Source organism: Numenius arquata, chromosome 8 (genome assembly GCF_964106895.1).
Source record: "Numenius arquata chromosome 8, bNumArq3.hap1.1, whole genome shotgun sequence".
In the NCBI taxonomy this organism is placed as follows: Eukaryota; Metazoa; Chordata; class Aves; order Charadriiformes; family Scolopacidae; genus Numenius; species Numenius arquata.
Window position 1 is genome coordinate 42,889,046 of NC_133583.1, and position 12,605 is coordinate 42,901,650.

The following is a 12,605-nucleotide window of genomic DNA, read 5'->3' on the forward strand; positions in this document are numbered from 1 at the left end:
ATCACCAGTGAAACAACATAAGCCTCTCTGCCTTCATAACTTTGATTTTATAGAGTATCTGTAAAACCCATTGTGCAGAACTAATATGAGTAGTGCAACTATAGAGCTCTTAATTTTTCATTTAATTTACCAAAGGTGTATTTAATAAGCATATTCCTTCTGCTGTTACAGGAGTTAAACCAGTCTAAATAACTGTTAGTCAACTTTGGGTAATGTTTCAGTAGTTCTGGGAACAATGAAGAAGCATATTTGTACGAGACACCTGAGAAACTGGTATTCCATTCCTTTCCTGTGGTATGTTAAGGTTCTTTACATAAAGACAAAAAAAGTTCCTAGGAATGCCTATATAACTGAAATAGTTGATATGAGTATCCAGAGAGTGATCTGTAAAATAAAATTAAAGTGACTAACGTTGTCAGATGCTTTTTGTTGTTTACCACAGAACTTAAATCTTCTGAGTTTAAGAAGAAAATTATACCATTCATTTCACTCTAGTAGGAGCCTTGTACGTGTTTAAGGCCCCTCTGCCTCTCAGGTTTAATTTGAAATTAATCACAAGCAGCTACAGGACTGGAAGCTATAGCTTCCAGTATCTCTGAACACAACCCAAAATACAGACTTGTTGATACAGGATATATACAAGAGTATACAACATATGATAACTGTATGCAACTTTCAAAAAGCAATATTTGGGTTTTTGTCCACAGGAATTCAAAATTCTGGTCTATATAAACTTTCAGTCTACTTTAGATTAGATTAACACTAAGGGATATATCAGGATAGCATTGGTAAAACAGATGCCTTTACTTATGCAGATTTTTTTTGTCATTCCCCCCTGTACTTGTCTCCCACTTACATAATTATCTCATTTTGTTGTCAGAACCCTCACGTTAAATCATTATGCTGCTCAATAAAATATATAAATTGGTAAAATGGGTAAAAATAAAATTGTTAATATTCTCACTCTGTTGCTTATCATCCTGGTTGTGGTCTTGTACATTTTTACTTCTTTTGGAGTCATGTTTACCATGATTTTCAAGCCTTAGAGACACTCTGGTCTTAGTTACCATATTTTGATTTCTGCAGTGGACATATGAATAAAGAACCATCACTGGACTATGTTGAAACTTATTCTGGCTATCTATGCAATACTGTGATAAGATGCTTTCTAGTGGAACTCCCTGATGCCTCACCAGACTGTCAAAGTGTTTTCCAGGAAGCAACTGTTTCCAGTGTTATTCCAGAGTCTTTATCAGTAACACTAACATTTCACTTCACTTGGAACAGAATCAGGCAACACAAGTGAAGTTTCAAAGCTTATTACAAAATGCTTCATAAATTGTAGGAACAGAAAAAGTACATAACAATGAGAAATTACTTTGAGTCCATATGCTTAAATATTTTTATTTTTCTAGTCTAATTGTCTAGCTGCTTGTTTGGAAAAAGATATAAACTTGCTGATTTACTACTGATTTAGGATTTGAATGCTGGGACTCCTCTTGATGTTCCATGTGAATGGTATCTGTAGCTACACAAATGGGGAATTATGACCCAGAGCACTGGTTGATAACATTCTGTGACAAGAATTATTGTCCAAATAGCTTTGCAAAATTTCAGCTGCCTTATGAAATAACACTGCACATCTGATCATGAATTGTTACAGCAGTTTCCCTATTCCACCACCAGTGAAAGCAAACCAGCAGCATTCCCTTCTCCATACAGAACTTTCATTGTAAAGGAAGCAATTAAAAATTTCACTCATAACCACAACTTACTACAATAAACAGTTCTTCATCTTTCACATATCTATTCTAAGTCTTTAGGGAGGAATCATGTTTGATGACACTTAGACTCTAACTTTTATAGGCACAGTTACACCCAGGAAACTCGTACATCTTCACATGCAAATGAACCTATGAAACTGCTCCTCACCGTGGGACTGGGTGCATAACCCACTTTCATCAGAAAGAAATCGTGATGCCTCACTCCATAGGTGTTATATTAACTGACAGGAATTCAGGCAGTGGCCTCCAGGTGAAGACAATTAAGCTATCCTACCAGATCTGGAATGTGTTGGGAGCAATTCAGTGACTAGTTATAAAGGAAGGAATGTGTCCTGCTTTTCCTTGTTAGGGCTTGCTACCACCCTAGGGACAAGGGAACTGTTTGTTTTTCTCCTGGAGGAAAAAAAAAAAAAAAAAAAAAAAAAGGTTTAAAGTTTTATGTTGCACCTGAAGCAGGTGATCTGAACAGTTTAACCCTTCTTACTGTATCTGATATATTCAACAGCACTCTTTTTCACAGATTTTACTTTTTTTAATTGTATGGATGCAAAGCAGGAAAATTGTGATCTACTGTACCATCTGCCTGTAAGCTTCTCCATCCACACTGGAGGCTACAGAGAATCAGTGCTTACCATTGGAATTAAAAAAAACAAAACAAAACAAAACAAACCCAAAACTGTTTCTGTTATGCATCCCCAGTGCATAGGCAGTGATACAAGTCCAGAGTGGTAGCAGATTCTCCCATACTTGGGAATCCTGCTACACACTGAAAACTGAAAACAGAACTTCATAAAAAGGAAAAAAAAAAAAATAGCAATGGCATTTTAACTACAGCCCTGTGCACTCTGGCACCATGGTAAACTACACAGCCATACACAAGTATGCTATAATGGATTTTGAAAATGTCCTCACATGGTCATTTTGATGTTCAAGGTCATACACTGCTGCTATTTCCTCTGCTTCTGTTCCTCTGCTGCTGTTTCACTCGTTGCACAATGGCATTGGTAGAGGACCCGTTCCTGCAGCTTGTTCCTATAGAGCCTGTCTTCACAGAACAGGTTTTGTGGCAGGAGCCAGATTCAGAAACCCAGACTGAATCTCAGGACAAGTAGCTGTGACTCTCGGACAGCAAAACTAGGAGAGGGAGAAGAATAATTCTTCACAGTGTCTGTAAAGCTGGGAACTCCCTGCTACAGGATGTTGTGTTTGCTAAATGTTTAGTTTCAGGAGAAGACTACACAAGTTCATGGGAGAAGAATTCACTGAGAATTACTAGATATACAGAAATCACATTTGGCTCAGGAAGTTTCTCAGCTGCAAACGTCTAGAAGGTTAGGAAAAGTATTATGAATTCCTGCCTGGTGTTCCATATCTTCCTTAAGCATCCATTCATGGCTATTATGAGAACTAGAATACTGGTCTTACTGGATTCTTGGTCTTACCCTGTCTGGTTATTCTAATTTTGAAGCATTACCTATTTCCAGTTACAAAGCTCCTTCTACATAAAACTTACGTTCTCATGTTAGGTTTTTATTGCTGAAAAATCCTTACTTAAGAGATAAAGTACCAGAGATTATGAAAAGGTTTATAGTATTGAGATTAATCCATAGCTGAGTAAATTTCCTACATTAATGCCTTCACTTGGAGTCTTTTAAGTCCCACATGTGAATTCTGGCAGGTTATGTGAAGGACCTAATCTTTAATGATGGTGTCTTTCACTATTACATACTTGCTACACTGGCATAAATTGTTATTAAAATTATATTATACAGCACTTTTAGATAGGCAAGTAAAAAGAAAATACGGATATCAATTACTAGTCTCCTTTTGAGACATTAACTGTGTATATATATATATTTATATTCTGAGTGTACTGATATACGCACCCTGAAGACAAGATAGCTGTTGCTTACACAGTACGTGTACACACGTGATCATAAAAAGCAGTACATTTCTCCCTTTTACTTCCTTTCCAACTTCTGTTCAAGTCAGAGAAAATTTTTGTTTCTCTGATTTTGACCAGTGCTGTTGATTTTCTACGTATCTCCTACCTTTGAAGTCCTTTAATATTATCTTTGAGGATATTCTTTAAGATTTCCAGTTTCCAGCCCTTGCAACAGCATTCCCTGACATGCCTTTTGATGTTTTTGTAGGTCACTGACATGCAGCTCTTACCTGCCAGCAGACTTCAAAGCATGTAATGTTTGGCAGCCAAGCCTGTCTTAGAGATTTTTCTATTGGTTAGAAGAAGTTACTGAAATTAGATGGCAAATTCTCCATCAGCACTGGAGTCACATTCCTACGCTAAAGAAGATTGCCAGTGTTGCTCTCTTGATTATATGCTGCTTCCTGGCTAAATCTTGAATTGGAGGCCGTCTGTCTGAAGAGGACGGTCTCCAAAACTGCTCCACAAAGCAGTATCAGGGTGGTAAGGAAGGAACCAGCCCAGGTTTGTGGCCTGCCCTCAGTAAAGACCTCTGGTTCTAAGAGAATGGAATTTTCCTCTCCATAGGCTCGTACCTACTTGGACTCTTCTTCCCAGAGCAGCTACCAGCAGCGTCTGCCAAAGCACAAGGGCTCTATCTGCAGTCACTTTGACCCAATATGTGATCTAAGTCTCCTCACAGAGGCACCCCATCATATGTGGGGACCACTGTCTTTCTGAACCATGGGGGCAGCTGGGGTACTTGCAGGGAATCCCCATGTGTTCCTACCAAGGCTCACAGGAGAAAAGCTGAGGAGTGTCTCCAGTCAGAGTGCGTTCTGCCGTCGCTCAGGCAGCATCAGTGGCCTTTCCATTCACCAGATGTGCAAACCTGTCAACTTGGATTTCTCATTCATGCTCTTATGAAAAACAGTTCCATACTGCTGAGGTGCCAATGAACCAGTAATAACCTGGACATAAACAAGCAGGGCTTGAGTTATTTATTTTTATTTAATATTGCAGTTTTCTATTTATATCTAATTTGGTTGTCTCATTAGGGCTACAGATTTATAAAATAATATTTGCCAAAACTAAACTCCTTTTTAATAGCTATCAGTAAGTGCAGCCACATGGCTTTTGTCAGAATAAAATTGTTAAAATACTGTGGTTTTCAATGTAATGAATTGTACTCTGTATTTTTATGCCATATACATAACCAAAAGTAAAGAGCTTTACACACTTCCTTTGTTGACCTTCAATTGTAAGTATCATGTTGGATTATTTTACATAGGTGAGATGACAGAAATAGATCAGTTCTATTAGCTTATCACTTAACCCTTTTGTGATCAGTATCGTATTTCAAAACACATACTGCTCTTTTAGATACAGCAATTTTATATTCTCAGATTTATATATATGCATCAAATAAGAACAGTCCTGATTTTGTACTTATTATTCAGTAAGGAATTTCTCAAAGAGCAGAAAACCTGGCTTCCATTGCACAAGAAAATGATAAATAATAATAAATAACATATGTCATTTAAACCAAGGCCAGAGTCTGTTCTCACATCTGTTATTCGAATCTTATATTACAATAGCATCTGCTGTCTTGTAGCTAATCAGATTCATCATTACTATTTAAAGCAAAAACAGGAAACAAAACAAAACAGACAAACCACTGTTGGTGTTGGATTAGCAACTTTTGGGCAAAGTCCAGTGAGAGACTGATGGGCTGGTAACACTTGGTGTCACAGCCCATGGCCTGCAGGGAATCCTGTATTAGGCACCTACACTCCCTATAATATGAATAGGAAGATTTAGGAGCCTCATTATAGGACAGCTGAACAACCTGTTCGTGCCCTGAGCAAAGAGCCATTAAGGTCAGTAGGAAATCCCCTTCATGAATTTAGGTGCTGCACTTTGGGAAGGTTCACAGCTGAGATCAGGTCACAAATTGTCCCTTGGGACCAGGCATCTTCACCTGTTTCATCAGCAACTGAATAGAGTTCACTATTTTTACCGAAGCTTTTTCACAAGAGTTCAGGCGTTAGCATGCTCAAAGATATTTAGGAGGGGTTCAGTAACTTTCTCGCCCTTAACAGGCCAACACTTGTATCTTTTCTACTTGCATTTATTTATACCAGATTTGTTCACATGGACAAGTCTCACAACTGCATGAAAGTTGTTTCCTTCCTCTGTTTGTAGTTATATCACTGTAGTGAAGATCCAATACTTCGAAAGAAAGGAAATGCCGATGGGTGGAAAAGCTCAGTCCCTGGCCCACTATGGAATGTTGATCATGTCAAATAATGTTAGAGTAGCAAGTGCTCTCCCTGAAGCTTTCTCTGAAGTTCATATTCATGATCAAGAGGCATTCACCATTATCATTGACAGACGTGAGCATAGTTTTTTAGATGAGAAATGCCACTGACAAACTATGTAAACTGTTATGCAGGACTAGGAGTAGAGCTCTCTCCTGAGGCTCACCTGTGTTGTTAATCTAGTTATATGCTACAAAATCCTCATGAAAATATTGCCTCAAGTTATTGATCTGAATTCACTAACACCAAAAGAAAGAGCACCGCACTTTCAAAACCTTTGAAACATTGAAATCGCTTTAGCAACTCCATTAATATTATATTTTTTAGCATATATATACTCACCAATGTTCAGTAGATTGGGATGTCATTTTAAAGACCTAAATTAATACAGATGATTAAGACTACTGTATTACAAAGCAGGCTGTAATACAACGCTTGGTAAGAAGTAGTTAGAAATAACTTGACTGAGATATTCAAGTTATAAAGTCCAGGATGAAAACCGCTGAATGAGCTCCTTGTACAAAAAAATACTTCCTCAAGTAACGTGACCAGCACATGAAATTCAGTAAAACTCCATATAAGCCATACATTATAGCTGGATTATGTTTTCCTAGTCTTGGTAATATCGTGGTCAGATGCTGCCTCTGTAGTTAGAAAGCAGAATAATCAGATCTACTTTAGCATAGATCTTAATTATCTATGAGCTATAATAAGGGTAAACTATACCTTGCTCAGTAATGATGAGAATAACCTGTATTTTCTAGTCCTTTTTGGTCCTGAAGTACCAAATACTGGCCATTAGTCATTTACAGGATAATGCAGTTCATCACCTTTCCCTCCTCTATATCTGAGTGGTCCCCTAGCTGCAGTTCAGATATACTGTTATAACGTAAGTCACTATGATTCAAAAATTCACCATGATTAGCTCGGTTGTCCTTACCAGTTGATATCAGCTATCCTTTTTGTTAAATACACCCATTAAACAAAGTTCACTTACACTCTTAGGAGGATATCTATACTGAGAATAACATATCTTGTTATGAGTGCTGTACCAAGCAGGCTTTTTGCCTATATAATTGCAAGCAGCTTTGGTTTAAACTCTTCTTTTTTTTCCTCCCAAAGTGGGAAAAAATCCAAACAGAAAACATATCATTGTTTCTGAAACAGATATATTGGCATAAAAACTGAATATGAAACAGTTTCTTCCTGCACAAACTGTGCAACAGCTGAGGTATCAACGGTACTGATCTTTAGCTGAGTCTCTCTTTTATTTGTCTAGGCTCCAACATAAAAATATGATCCCTGGCAACAAAACTGTGTATGGAAGCCAAATAGAATCTGTGAGATGAGCACAGAAAACCCTAAGCCACAATGAGAAAAATTATTCCCGCTTCACCTAAAGCTGGTTGTGAGGTTGCAGCTCCCTACCCCATCACAAACGATTACGCTTGGGTTTGCCAGCGTTGAGGCAAGCCATACTCCCTCTTTTGGCAAAATAATCCCAGTGAACTGAAAGACCTTTAAGCATAGGGGTTCTTTTAACCTGGATCATTAAGTCAGGACTGGATTTGGACAATCATGCCATAACATCAGAGACAGGAGAAGGAAGGAAGAGGCAAAAGCATAGATCTGGAAATAGAAACCACTTAACCACATGTAATGCAGTGCATTGCTACTTAAGGACCTTACCTGTTCTTCCAACCTGATATACACTGTTCTCTCTAGCAAAGAAATATTTTTAACTAACACTCTATTTTTCTCTAACAATAATTATGAAACTGCAGAGGATTAGGGGTTTTATTTGCTACATTTGAATTTACTTCCTGTTCTGTTATTAATTATGCAAATGGAGGGGAGGGAAAAGTTTCTAGCCGCACTTTTTTTTGTTATTGTTTTTCATCTGACTTATCAAACACTTAAGCTACTAGAAACTATCAAGAACACATAAAGGAATTTTTGCTGTACAGCTGAGAGCGGCAATGGTCAGTGCTTTCAGAAGGATTTTGGCATCCTCTGAAGCAGGGAGAAAGAAACCCAGCACCAGCAGGAGCCCCCACAGCACCCCACAGGCCTGGCATCCTGAGGACTTTCAGAAACTGCATAACGCTATCTCTGTATCTTATAACCTACTTCCAACCCTTAATTCAAAACACAAAGCCAACAGAAGCTATGCTGCAACCCCCTCCTCCTGCAAGGCAAAGCCAGCACCGACAGCTTTGCTCACCAGCTCTCCCTCAGCTGGCAGGCAGGAACCCAGCTACCCAGAGCACATCAAACCAACAGCCCGGCTGACAGCCCTTGGCAAGATACCACCTACAAGCAGTTACCAGCCAAACCTCCTGTTCCCTGCAGAAACAGCCTGTTTCTCTGCTAACCCTTAATTGTTGGGCTTTCTCTCCCTTAAATCCAGCTGGTACCGGTACAGCAGGTGGGGTTAACTGAGCCAGGGTGGTTAGCTTCAGGCCTCCTGGCTCCCAAAGCAGCAGGTCCCTCTGCCGTAATTACTGTTGGTTAATAGTGTGTTTGGCAAGCTGCGAAGGTTCTGGAAGTTGCTTCCTTCGTGCAGTCTTTCCTTTCATTCCTCACCACCCACTGTCCTCCTTGGCAATTGCTAGTTAAGGTGGAAGTTTTTTAAGAAACTTCTTGTTAAAAGTTAGGAAATAGGGTGCTGCCCATGCCAGTGGTGCTCCTTTTTCCCTGGAGGATTAGCAAATGGAGTTGTTCTGTGTCCAGTTGCATTTCTCACATCACACTTCCAGCATTGCATCATTTTTGAGGAATAGTTTATGATGGTATGTAGCTCATAAATGCTCTGCATTAGGCTAAATATCAGCTAGATCATCTCAGAGAAAAAAGAGTCAATAATTGTGAAATAGAGAAGAGATTAGTGGAGAAGAGGACTACTAGCAGGGGGAGAGGTGATTAAGTGATTATCTCCTATAGAAAGGAGAGAGGCCTCATCACCTTAAAAGGCATGGAGGTATTATCTTGAGGGTGAATTGTAATGAGCCATTAAACAAAAAACACGGTTTTTAATACCTGCTAAAGCTATGATTTTAATTTCCCTTGCTCATCTTTTGGAGGGTTTTGTGGTCTGCCTTGAATACGGGGACTGAGAAGAAAGAGGCGGGTGATCCTTGGGCGAGAAGCACGTCTGCAGGAGATGGGGTGTTTCTGTTCTCTATCGGTTGGCTCTGCAGGTTCATCCCAGTGTGTGGTGGCTGCGGCAGTTTCACCCACGTGGCTCCCCTAAGGCGTTTGGTGCACTGGCTGAAATGTACGATATTGTAGGAAATGTGTATGAATCTGGGTATCCTGAGGTTCTCAGGTAGGTGGGTGGCATTTATTACAGCCAAAATGGAGATCTCGCGAGAGAAAAAATAAATTCTTTTATAAACCAGCAGTTGATGCAATGGAGCTGGGGGAACAATTTTCTGAGTTTTCTCAGACTTTATACAAATAATTTTCAGGTTTGAGTTCCAGCTGTTCTTTATTGCCTGTTCATTGAAACTTAAACTGTGGCTGTGGGCAAGGTTTTGTTTTACCAAAAATGTCACATTATTTCCCTGAACAGGAGCTGAGTCTTGAACTGTTTTCTGATATACAAATGATTTTGGCCTTTTCCAGGAGTCTGTATATACGAGTCTCAGAAAGGAATGGTTTATGGAAATGTTTCTTGAGAGCAAAATTCTGCTCGTTGGAATGTAAGCAGAAGGTGGAAACTTCTACCAAGTTACCTCTCTACGTAATTTTGTTTATTAATTTTGTTTACAGTGATGCTCAGAGTGTGTTTAGAATTGGGTTCCCTTCTCAGCTGTTGTTTCCCTTGCTGACATGGCAGTTAACAGTAGTAATGAATACCCAGCTCTGTATTGAACTCTTATTGTTCATGTGAAGTTATATACTCATAATTTATATCTTCCAACGAGTCTAGAATATTTTGGCACTTCTGCAGAGACGGTATTTAGAAACTGGTTTCTTAACAAATGTCACTTTTCAAGTTCTAGCTACATTAACGCTTCTACCTAGAAATGTTTCTTCTCTAAACAGTGATTGAAAGCTGCAGCGTAGAGTAGCTTTCATCAGGCAGGATTTTCCTTGGATTTCAAAGGGACTTTTGTGTGAGTAAAGTACTGTTCAACGCTGAGAAGGGAGAAACAGGTACTTGGAGTTTACGCCATAGATTTTTTGGGTTGGTTTTTTTTTTTGTTGTTGTAAAAGAGATGTGCTATAGCTTTTATTTCATACTCTATCAGGAAAAAAAACCCAACCAACCAAACAACAAACTGTTAAAAGAACCACAGAAGTGCCTCTTAATGAGTCAGAAATTTCAGTGGCTGCTCACAGGAAAATTCAGCATTTTTAACAAAAACAAATTTTATTTTGGTGTTTCTTCTCAGAGAACGCATTGTTGAGAAACTGTACTATTTTTACTGCCCCAGTCTTCACTCTTTGCCTAATAACTGATTGTTCATTGAATGAACTGATTGTTTGTTCCAAGCAAACTCTGACAGTTGGATGAAGTGCAGAAAAAAGGTGACTTTAAACAACCTTTCACCTGCTCAACTACTTTGCTTCCTGCACTAGTGATGCTGTAGGTTATACTTGGCTAAAACGGGGCATTAGCCCCGTAGAATAGCAAAGGGTGACCAAAATACAGCAGCTGTCAGACCCTTAATCCTTCTTCCAGTTTATCCACTGCAGAAAAAGTTGCAAGCTGTGATGTAGACCTGGCCTTTTATGCAAGCTGTATTTTCTTGAAGGTAGATCTGTTGTTCCATTTCTCTTTCATGTAATATTTTCCAAGGCAATTTAGGAGGTAATCAACACACTATGATCTGGGACGTGGTTGCAGCTGTTTTGTGCTAGTCTTGATTCAGGGGGAATGCAGAGGACTCTGTATTCAATTTGGCAGCCAAACTGAAAATGGGGAGGGGAAAAAAGCTCTGAACAACAAAATGAAAAAGGGCAATTGTTTGTTGTTTTACTTTGAGGAAAACCCAAAACTTCACTTAACATTCACATAATGTGGCAGATGTGGGCTCAAATTCTTTTTCCAAAAGATGTTTGAAGCTAGGCCTCCCACAACGTAGAACACTTTTATGTTTTAAATCAAAAGTGCCTGGAACAAAATATTTCAGAGTCATAAAAACATGTAATCCTAGTATTTCTACTTTTTGTCACTTTCAGTTTGACCTTTGGAACAGTTTTGGTTTTTTTTAAATAAATTATTCACACAAAAAATTTGCTGAATTCTTCTATATACTTCTACAGACACAGGTTAGCCTATGTGGGAGCCGAGATCAGAGAGAGAAGACTAACGCATGGAGGGGCTGAAGCACAATGAAACATATGTCTACTTCAGAAACAGTGAAGGAAGTAGAGCTGGGTATGTACTCAAAACAGCTGAGTTTATTCTTCCTTGCATTTTCTAAAACGTGCCTGGGAATGGTGTAATCATGGCAAGATAAAGCCACTTCTGTTTTCAAAAAGAGCATCTGTAAGGAAGAGAGAGTTGGCAGAAGCTATATGCTTTTCTTTCTAACAAAGGTTTGGCAGACCAAATAGTTTCCATTGCTTTGTATTCTATCTATTGATAAGTATAGGTGGAATTTCTTATTTATCTTTTTTATTGCTACTGGACACTTATCTAATGGTTTCAATGAGTTTTCCCACAATAAACCTTTAATACTTTTTCTGATGATGTGACTGTTGATTGCACTATTTAACTCGCATTCCCTACCGTAGTTCCTTGCTTTCCCGTTAAATTAGTTTACAATTGTTTACTCTGGCCTGATTTTGACATCTGCTGGATCAATTACCTGAATCATCAAAATCTTTTTGAAGCTCGGGGCATTGTTTTCTTTGTTAGCTTTTCTCCATACTTAGAGGACTTGAAGAATTTATAACTATTTACTGGAATTCTAAATTTACATCACGTTTTATTTAGGATTTTTTAAGGTAAAGAAAAGTTATTGAACAACACTTAAAATTGACACTAAAGTAATGTCACAACTTGTTTTAGTTTGGTGGTTAGTCTTAGGCTTTATAAATTCCAAAAGAAATGGAATAAAATTCTTCCAACAGAAGACGTTGTAGCGTATATGGAGAGGAAGAGCGGACCAAGGAGAATATTGGTGCTCTGACACAAAATCCTGAATGGGTAGTGTGCTGCAGTGGCTAGGGAAGCAGATTGGAGCAAGAATGGGAAATTTCAAGATGTAAAGCCTGAAACTGCCAGGGTTGAGGGACTGGGCTAAGAATGAGAGCTTTGATACGTTATTGAAAGTAAGCCCCATTCCAAAGCCTGGGCATCAGATCCGAGATTACTGAATTCAAATGGTCTTTTATTAACGAGGAATAAAGTGTGGGTTTGTAGAAGATGGAAAAACTACTGCTGCCATCAGTCCCTGTGAGCTGATGTAACAAAAGTGTGTACAAGAGTCTAAAGGTCCTGATGCTGCTGGGATCCATTGGAGTTTCTGTATGATGTTGGAAAAGCAGAAATTTGCAGCTGCTGCTTCTTCTTAACCAGAAAAAATGTACATATATGTGCACATGCAACTAAATTCAGAA